Genomic DNA, 9,802 nt, shown 5'->3' on the forward strand with positions numbered 1-9,802 from the left:
TTCATAGCTGGTTTAGAAAAAGCCAGCTGCTTTCTACAGTTGTGCCAAAACTAAGAGGAGATGGTCTGAAGTTAAGAAACACGCGGGATAGTTTTCATACCAAATGTGAAAATGAGAAATTGCTTTAAAGTATAGTAACTTGCCATAAAAACGTGATACGTGTTCCCTTCCACCTTTAAAAGGAGACTTTATAAGCTCTACCATCTTTGATTTGTTAAGGCAACTTTATATTTATTTTTTTAATTCATAAGTTTGTGAGAAAACGTAATGAAATCCTTGATGTTGTTATGATCTCAATTAGCGCTTCACTGTATAAGTATTTGGTTATTGAAACATACACTACATATTACACTGTAAAATGCAACTTATTCAATATCTTTTGGAATTAATAGAAAAAAATGACAAGATTGCAAAAATGGTATTAATTTTTATTTTATTTCATTTAATAAAAAAGGTCACTTGACTGCACAGTCCTTTGCTTTATTTTCTTGCTTATTGTGTATATATTTGAAGAAAAATGTCTGTTGTATATCATCTATCTAACACTAAAAACTGATGCTGTTATTAATAAGTTACTGAGAAAAATAAACCAGTTTGCACTTTGATTTCTATCACTCCTGACGAGTGATTCTTCTGGAATAAACATAGCTCTAACACATGTAAACAACACAGGAAATTAATAACAAAATTCTTTGGATTTATTTCAGATGCCGCATATACTTTATGTAAATATGTGGCTTTCAATTTCAATGATTTTCCAGTAAGTAATAAACTTTGCTCATTAACCTCCTCTTAAACTAAACATTTATTACTTTATAAGTGTTATTTCAACTAAATCAAGTGGATGTTCTTGGTAAATTAATGCAACAGATCTGTTCAACCAGAGAAGCAGGATTGCTTCTTTTGAGTTGGGAAAATTCTGAGTTTCTACTGAAACTTCAAGGGAACGAGATGCAATATAATATGTTGATTTTTGATGCGAAAAATGTTGATAATATCTTTTTAAAATTAACCTACCTTTCCCTCATAAGCTGAGTGGTAAAGCATGTGAAAAATCCCATCAGTTGGATAAAGTTACATATATCTGCTCCATGAACCTTGGGTTAGTAGTTTTTCACAGAACTGGCTTGGTGGGTTTTTTTTCACTGCCAGTTGTGATTAGTCAATATTTTCCTGGAGTAATGAGTGGGGTAGCTTTTCTGGAAACAGAGGTCTTTTAAGTGTACAATTTTAAGAATATAAAAACAAAAATATTTTGCATTTTCTGTACCAACAGGAAAAAATACATATTAAGAAACATTCTGCTCTCATGATTGTCGTGATATACATTTGACTTCTAAAAAGTGGTCAGCACTGGCCTCTGTGGAGACTTCGGACCCTTTGAAAACCCACTCCCAGGGGTATTGTTGTGCAGCTCATGATGTGGAAGAGGCCCTGCCACGACGTAAAGGTTTGGTGTGGGTCACAACAGCACCTTTGTTGCTCTTCCTTACCTGAGAAACTAGGAGCAAACCCCTAGGGCACCGTGGGAACCAGGCTCTTTTCAACCCAAACTTCTCGTATTAGGGCCAGGACTGGGAGAAGCCCGCTGTGCCACTGCTGAACGCCCTCGGCTCGCAAGGGTGTTTGGCTGATGTCAGCTCTTTTCCCATGCAAGAGCCAGAAGGAGGCAGGCAGTGGCACGGCGTGGGCATCTCTGCCTTTTTAGGGGGTTGCTAGCACATGCTGGGGCTGCTGGCTCTGAGGCCCGTGGGAGGGATTTCGTTGCTGTGACCATGTCAGATATCAGCACACAGCTTAGTATTTAACATGAGTGCTAGGCTTCTGGATTTTATCTCTTAATGAGGCACAGGCTATCCTTGGGGGACAGTGAATCATCACATTTCTCCAGTGCGAGCTCGCAACCAGCAGCACTTATTTTAGGGATTGTGTTGGCCAGGAGTCTGCACGAGGTGACATTAGCTCTGATTACAGGACTCAAGCATTAAAATCTAGTAACTCAGATATAACAGTTTTCAGTTTCTTTTGGTTTTATTTTGTTTGGTTCAATTGGATTTGCTTCAGACATGACTCATTGCCACTTCCTGCATCTCCACGATGGTTCCTGCAGGACCCTCAGCCGCGGAGCATGGCTTGCACCCACTTCAAACACAATGCAAATTCTCATGTATATTTTTCATACTGAGGCTTCATCTAAATTAAACGTGGCAGGCCAGAGGGTATGCAGTACACATCCTTGGTTCCCTTAGTAGACTGAAAAGAGAACTACAAAGAAAAAAAAAAGGGGAAAAAAAAGGAAAAAAAAAAAGAAAGAGAGAGAAAGAAAAAACCTCTGGATATATAAAGGAAGAAGTCAGATTCCAAAAGCTCACAGGAAGCCAAATTCTCCAGGCACAAGAAAAGTGACATTATCCAAACCAAACCTTAACACAGCATGGAAATGTGATGAAGAGTAGGGCTGGTATTTTCAGTGAGGCTATAGACATATATGTAAATACGATCAAATTGGGAACACATTCGAGGGATTAAAGAGATCTGCGTAGCACTAGGAGAAAGAAGCAGCAGATGTAACTTGCTAACAACAAAAGAAGGGATTTCTGGCCAAACTTCAAGATTTTCTTGCACCCAAGCCCATTGTTGCAAATGAATCTGAACACAGTAAATAACGTGTAGCGACTTGTGGATCCAACTTCTTTTTGTTGTTGCTCATGAGCTAGCTGCCATTTACCAACATGCTGACTTTTATAAATGAGTTCCCTCAGAGCCGTTCAGCAAACACATAATGCAGATGTATTTCCATCTAGGCAGTGTCACTGTTCTATTAAACTGAGCTGCTACAGTGGCTGTGAGATGGAAAAGCATTGATGACTGAAGATGACCAAAAAGTTCTGAGCCCTGATCAGCAGGTTTCCGGCAGCAGAGGGGCACAAACTCACATGACGCTGACCTTCAAGCTTCAAAGAGGTCCTAGGCATCACGCTTTATGTAAGCCTGTCTTGATGAAAGAGGAGAGGTACTAGATGGGGAAGATGCCTTGGTGCAGCAATGGCCAGGGAAACAAGACCCATCAGGATAGTTCAACACTGATTTTAATTTCTTGGTGTCTGTAGCCAGAGCTCTCTGGCCATCTTCGCAGCAGGCATTAAATAAGCCATTAAAATTAGGCTGCATAATTAGAAAATTCTGCTGGGTCAAGACAGGCATTAAAACAATGATAAATAAGTCACCTCAACTTCCACACATAGTTGAGAACATCCCGAACACACAAGAAGAGTGCTCAGCCAAAATTAACCTGGAAATAAGACCCACCTTGACAAGTCGCTTACTTTTACTGGTCACCTGAGAAATATCAACGGTATTTCCAACATTATTAATTTAACATTCCTGTCTGTATGTTGTGAAGACCAGAAGCCTGATGGGTTAAGGAAGCACATACCTAGAAGTGTTGTACGCAGTGTTCACACACACTTCACAGGTCTCCACAGCAAATGCTGCAGTTCGACAACTTAAAACTAGTCAAAAATAGGAATGCCAGCGCAGATGACAGTCCTCTGTCTTACAGCCTGCAACAAGGGGGTCTGCGTCTCATGTCATTCAGTGATCCTGAAGGACAGAAAGGGCTACCATATTGTCCCAGTGGGAGACAGAGAAACAAATATCTTCTGTCCGTCATTATTTTTAAGGGATTGGCAGCGGCAGACCTTCCAGATCTGGGAGAAAAGGAGCTACGGGGTGGCGAGAAAGCGGAATTCCTCTGGTTCCCACGATGGTTTTCCATGTTGACGCCATAGCCAAGCAAGGCCACGCGCAGGGCCTGCCCTGTGCTGGGCGGTCACGCTGGCAGCCTGGCCATGCGGTGCTGCCCCAGCCCTAAGGGAGCATCACCGCCGGCACCAGGGTCTGCAAACCCACTGCTGCTGGCCGCCCCACGTTCCTAGATAACCACCCTGCTCTCCCTCACTCGCTGCAAGCCACTGCCTCATCTCTGAGCCCAAACCACAAGCCCGAGCTCTCATCTTCTTTACACTGGGGATGGCAGTAGATTAAACAATGAAGAAGTAAGATTATTTGTTCTATTTATTACTCAGAATGAAAGTCCCACTTTGGCACACAATCCTTTTATTTTTGTAAGATCCTGTTCTGTCAAATAAAAAAAGGGGCAGATAAAGGAATCAATTTTATATATAGATTTGCACCGCCCTTTTAAAGTCTTAAAAGTCTACATTCAAGCACTTCTATTAATGATCCAGGATGCTAAACAATTTTTAATATCTTATTACAAAAGCTTTTCAGCTTGCTTTTAACAAAAGGAAAAGCTGGTTTAATATATGAAGCCTGAAAAATTGCCAACTATAAAAGAACATCACTCTTTTTTTTTTTTTAATTATTTGAAATGCTTCTGAATTCCCAACATAGCTATTGGGATCCAAGGTTATGATCTAAGAGAAAAGATATGTTCATTTAATTAAAGTAGCCTTTTACATTTTTTAAAAATGTTACTTTTAAAGTGTTCATATCGCCATTTATGAGCTTTGGGAGGACAAGAGGCTCTGGGGATTGCTAACGACATACAGATAGCCATATGTTCCTCTCACCTCCGCTGTTTTCCCTGGGACTGATTCTTCATTGCTTGTGCCACGTGCAAAGTAATAATAATCTAGGTCTCTTTTATGGAGCTTTTCAATCTTTGATTGCAAAGTACTTAATGTTTATGTTGCAGATGGGAAACGGAGGCACTGGAGATGAGTTGATTTGCCCCATGGGGTCACACTGCAGATTAGTGGCCAAGTTTGCCCCTGAGCAGTACCCTCCCAAGTGACCCAGGCTAGGTGGAAAATGCTATCATCTGAAACTGCTGACTCCTCTGCAGCCCATTGCTACTGCAGATGCAAAGAATGGAGAAACACATCTGTTGATTTTAGTGATTTATATATACCTCATTGAGAAGAAAGTCAGCCCCAGAGCATCATCAGCATGATTAAAAAAGAGCAATAAGAGATCATCACCTAATCGGTATTTAATAAGAGATCAGTTTGGCAGTTTCATCCCAGCTTCAAACAGACAAGTGTCTACAGAGCAATGCTCTGGTCAGTCTTCGGGAACTGTATATATTGCAGCCACAGCGTGCCATCAGCAGCGAGTGCTCTTACTTGGCGTTCATTTTTTACCTACTGCATTGTCAAAGTAAATGGAAAGCTGAATAAAAAGCCAAAGCTACACAACAACATGAAGAAATTCATACAAAGGGATCTCTGGCTCTCACCAGTCAAATGGTGAAACAGTTTGATTTTCTTCTCTTCCTCAAAAGTTAAACCATGCTGACCTCCCTCAGAGCCACAGATGTACTTACGAGGTCTAGCTCCGTGCCTAATTACCAGAACGCTGTCTATGATGGAGCCTATTTTTAAATAACTTCCCTTCCATCTTTGAAATCAAAGAGAGAGTATGTGATGTAAAGAACAGCCTAGGTCCAGATAAAGTTTTAAAACTATAAGAAAGGAAGTAAAGAACAAGTAAAGGAAGAGAAGGATGGTCTAGCGGCCAAGATAAGGCTCATAAATTCCCCAGGTTTAAGGGCAGAGGAGTCATCAGTGTCAACCCTGCACATATCGTGGGCCACCAAATTTCACCCTGTCAGGCCGGCAATGAAGTCACACTGACTACAGCATAACTGGTATTGGCCCCTGCTTTATTTTGTCATAGCTTCAGTGAAAGACTAACCAAACCCTCACTGCAATGAAAGAAAACTTTCAGGAACAGGGGTGGAAATACAGTGAGAGTAAACAAAAAAAGCTTTCATTGGAACTGCCTGGGATGAGCAGCACGTCAGAGTAAAAGCTGGAGAGTCAAAGATTGTGTCTGTAGTGTCCTGTTCCCTAGATGCTTGAGCTAGCTTCTCTGGTGACCCACATGGTGGTGTGACCGCTGGAGCAAACATATCTTCCCTACCAAGGCAGGGAGACTGGCTCACCTTGCCCATGGAGGCAGCCTGGATGCAACTAAGGCAGACCTCATGTGCAGGGCGACCGAAGTGCGGGCTGTGGGCAGCACAAGCGCAACCGCAGACGCTGAGCTGCCCGTCCTCCTTGCACCTGAACTGCACTACCACTCCTGGGAATTGTCACTCCTCCAAAAAGGCTGGGTTTGCAGCGGAATAGTCCTTTTTTGTCTGTAGGGCACTCCAAATGTCACATCTTCAAATGGCAGGAATTCCTTCTGTGGTTCCATGCCCGGGTAACATGCAGTGCTGGGGAGAAAAAGCAAAACCAAGGCAGGAAGCCTCCCTAGAACCACCATTCCTCTCCTCGACTGGTACCACTGCAACAGTTTGCGGGAAAGAAGCAAGGAACGTATCAGATGGAGACGAAATGGCAAGAGGAGACTGCGAAGTAAGACACTTCTTGACCGTAAGCAGGTTTGCTTTCTCTCGACAGGCTCTCCTATTCTAAATACAGCACCTGGTACAAGCCTGGCGTGCAGATGGCCCCGCCGTGGTGCGCACAGCGCACAGCCCTCTGAATCTGGCAGGCAGCTGTTTCGGTTTCTTTTTGCCAGGCTGCCAGCTCAAGATTGTTTTTACTTTTCTTTCCCCTTTTCTGCTCCCTCTGTACTCAGCCTTACCCTCCGCGATGTAAATTGGAAGAGCAGATGTATAATCTGGGAAATTTTCCACATCCATCTTTTAAAGAGGAAGGTGGATAAGCTAACTCAGCTTTTTAAGGCCCCAGTTCGGAAAAAGCACTTTAAGCAAATGCTTAAGTCCTGTTGATTTAGGAAAGGCAAAAAAGGCTGGTGATTTCATAGGTCTTAAACACATGCTTATGTGTCCTTCCTGAAGAGCAATATGCACCTGAACAGTGGCCCAATTATGGCAGTGCAGAAGGCACAAAAATGAGTGTTCACTGTAAAATACACAAGCCGAGTAATGCCCCAGTTTAGGTCTTTACAATGATCACAGTTTCATTGATTTTTAAGGTCAAAGAAATATGCTGACTCTAGAGTCTCATTAGTATCGGGGTGCTCAAAAGCAAGTATTTAAATCCTGGTCGCCCCCGAATCCTCCAAGCTCTTCCTCTGTCAGTAAAGCCCTGCAGCCCTTATCCCTCAATAAAAATGTTGACAGCCTTACCTGAGCAGTCATGTTCGCATTTTAGGAAGGAGAAAATGAAAACAGCTAAGGATTCCTCACTAAGGATGGTTTCCACCAGATGTTGAGATTAAATGTTTTCCTCGGCTGTTGCAATACCACAGAGAAATGTGGTACAGCATAGGCAATTTTGCTGGTCAGTCAAGAGTACCTGGATATGAGCAGCAAACCAGAGTGAGCTGCTCCCTGGGAGGACCAAACGAGCTGCGTGCGACGCAATGGTTGTACCTCTCACACATGGGTTTTTGCCCTTTGTTTTCTCTCCTTCCCAGCACCTGCATGCAGCCTTGCTCTCTCCTTGCCCTTAAGCCCCCCCCTCCCCAGCAAACCCTCTTGTTACTGCTCCTCCGCCGAGATGGGGAACATGGAAAAGGGGGGGACCACTTTGGAGCCCACTTCTCCAGAGGGCACCCTGAGGACCTAGGCTGGCCTTTCCGTCCCCGGCTGTCTGTGGTCACAGCTTCTCGACTCGTCATCAAGGACTAAAAGCACTTTGCAGGCTGCCCTGCCTGGAAACACCTTCCAGTGCCCCAAAGCGAAGGAAGAGTGGGTAAACTGCCCCAGCCCAAGGAGCTGCCATCGTTGCTCCCACAGCCCTGTCACTGGCTGTCCCCTTCGGTCCCCATATCTGTTGCCACCTGAGCTCCAGGGCCCAGGATCCCCGTTGTGCAGAGTGAGCCTGGCATCTGCACCAGCTGCTTTTAATGGAACAGGCAGAAGTCTCATCTGGGTATTGTTGACACAGTGTCCCAAAACGCCTGACAAGCAAAGCACACAAGTGAAGCAGAGCTAGCTCCTGGGGCTAACGAGCAATCATCACTGCCATCTTCGGGGTCCTCTTTCCAGGGAAGAATAATTCCAGCCTTTACGACTGCCGTGTCACAGGTCAACAAGCACAGAGGTACGAATATAGCGATTTGGCTTTTGTCAGAAGCCTGTTGGCTGATGATTTCTGCCAAAAGGTTGCTGTGAAGGTCTCCGTCTGACTTTGGACTTGCTTTTTGCTGTCTTTCAGGAAGATCTGAGAAGAGCAGATAGCTGGAGGGCCAAGGCTCACCTCTGCACTCTTGGTGCACTGAGGTTAGGTATCAACAGGCACAAGTCAGACCAAGGAAGGAAGAAGAAACCGGGCTGGAGAAATTAATGAGGAGACAGGTTTACCTTGTCTTTTCCCTTAATCATGGCTTGTGGCAGATTAGCAGAGATCAGCTTTCATTGCAGCTGCCTATACTGTACTTGACCTATGCAGAAAGAAAGAATTTGGTCCCCAAGCCTGGAAGTCAGGCACCCTTGCCTAGCTCTGATTTCTCTTAAATAATTTTAATTAAACAAGGAAAAAAAAAAAAAAAGGGAACTGACAGTTATGAATAATGAAGTGGAAATGGGCTATGAATACAATAAGAACTAATTAAACAGTGAGGGTAAGACCATGTTGATTTATTTCCCTCTTTTTTTTTTTGTCAGACTTTTAAATGAAATACATGTGCATTAGGCCTAAGGAGGGATTTAAATCTGCTGCACACACTTTTCCTTCAGAGCACAACACATGACAGATGTTAGTCACATCACTTAATGCACTACTGCACTAGGCTTCAGACACTGGTGAACAATGCAGGGTAGGAACCCATATGGGAGGGCAGAGGAAATGATGCTGGAGAAGTACATTTTACCTTCTGTCATGGATGTGCTTGCACAAGTGCACACTGAACCTGTGGCACAACAAGTACCATAAAGCCAAATCATTCCCAAATGTTAAGATGCTTCAGCCTCTTCTAATAAAAGTATCTGTATTTCCCTAGGATGTTACTACTGAAGATGTGCAAATAACAATAGCAATATATTGCACCATAATGAAAATGAAATCACCGGCAAGGGACCATCCCACAGGCCACCTGCAGATTATATATCATTTCTTTTCAGAAAAGCTGGAGCAGAGGGGAAAGGGGATTATTTTATTCCACAGAAACTGATGGCAGCAAGCTGTAAATGTTACAGGCAATATTCATTCCTCGCTCCCAAAGAGAGGAGCAAGGGCCAGCTACAGAAAATGTGAAGGTTTTACTGAAGTCTTTCCTGGATGAATTCCTCCGCAGGCTCCTTACTGCTGGTTTCGAGGCAAAGGACAGCAGAGCACTGAAAAAGACGACCCATACAGTAGCTGACCAAGTAGCCTCTGCCTCCCCTGGCCCGGCACCGTGAATCCCGTCCTTTCATTAGCACTGTTAGACTTCCCACAGGGAAGTGGGTGGCTGAGCATCCCCCAAATATTATTGAGAACTGGCTGCCTGCCTCCGAGCTTGAGACCGACTCCAGGCTTCCCAGGTCCTGCAAAACGTCCCTCCAATTCCCTCACCCTGCGTTCGCTGCTTGTCTGCACTGTCTTCGAGTTTATCATCTCCAGCAGAAAACGTCACTGAGCTGGAAGGTCTGTTAACACCCAAACAAACCATATTTTTCCAATTGTCTTACGGAGCGGATTGTGTGATGTGGTTGCTGTGGAGACTGTCAGAGCCACAGCAGTATATCTGAGAACGGATCACTTCATACATTCCTTGCTTCTTACACATTTCCCTAAACAAGCGCCAGGGAGAGAGGAGGCAGAGGTAGGTGGATCTTTGACCTGAGCCACCACGGCGAGAGCAGGGGGCTACACCT

This window comes from Aquila chrysaetos, chromosome 1, assembly GCF_900496995.4.
Source record: "Aquila chrysaetos chrysaetos chromosome 1, bAquChr1.4, whole genome shotgun sequence".
NCBI lineage: Eukaryota > Metazoa > Chordata > Aves > Accipitriformes > Accipitridae > Aquila > Aquila chrysaetos.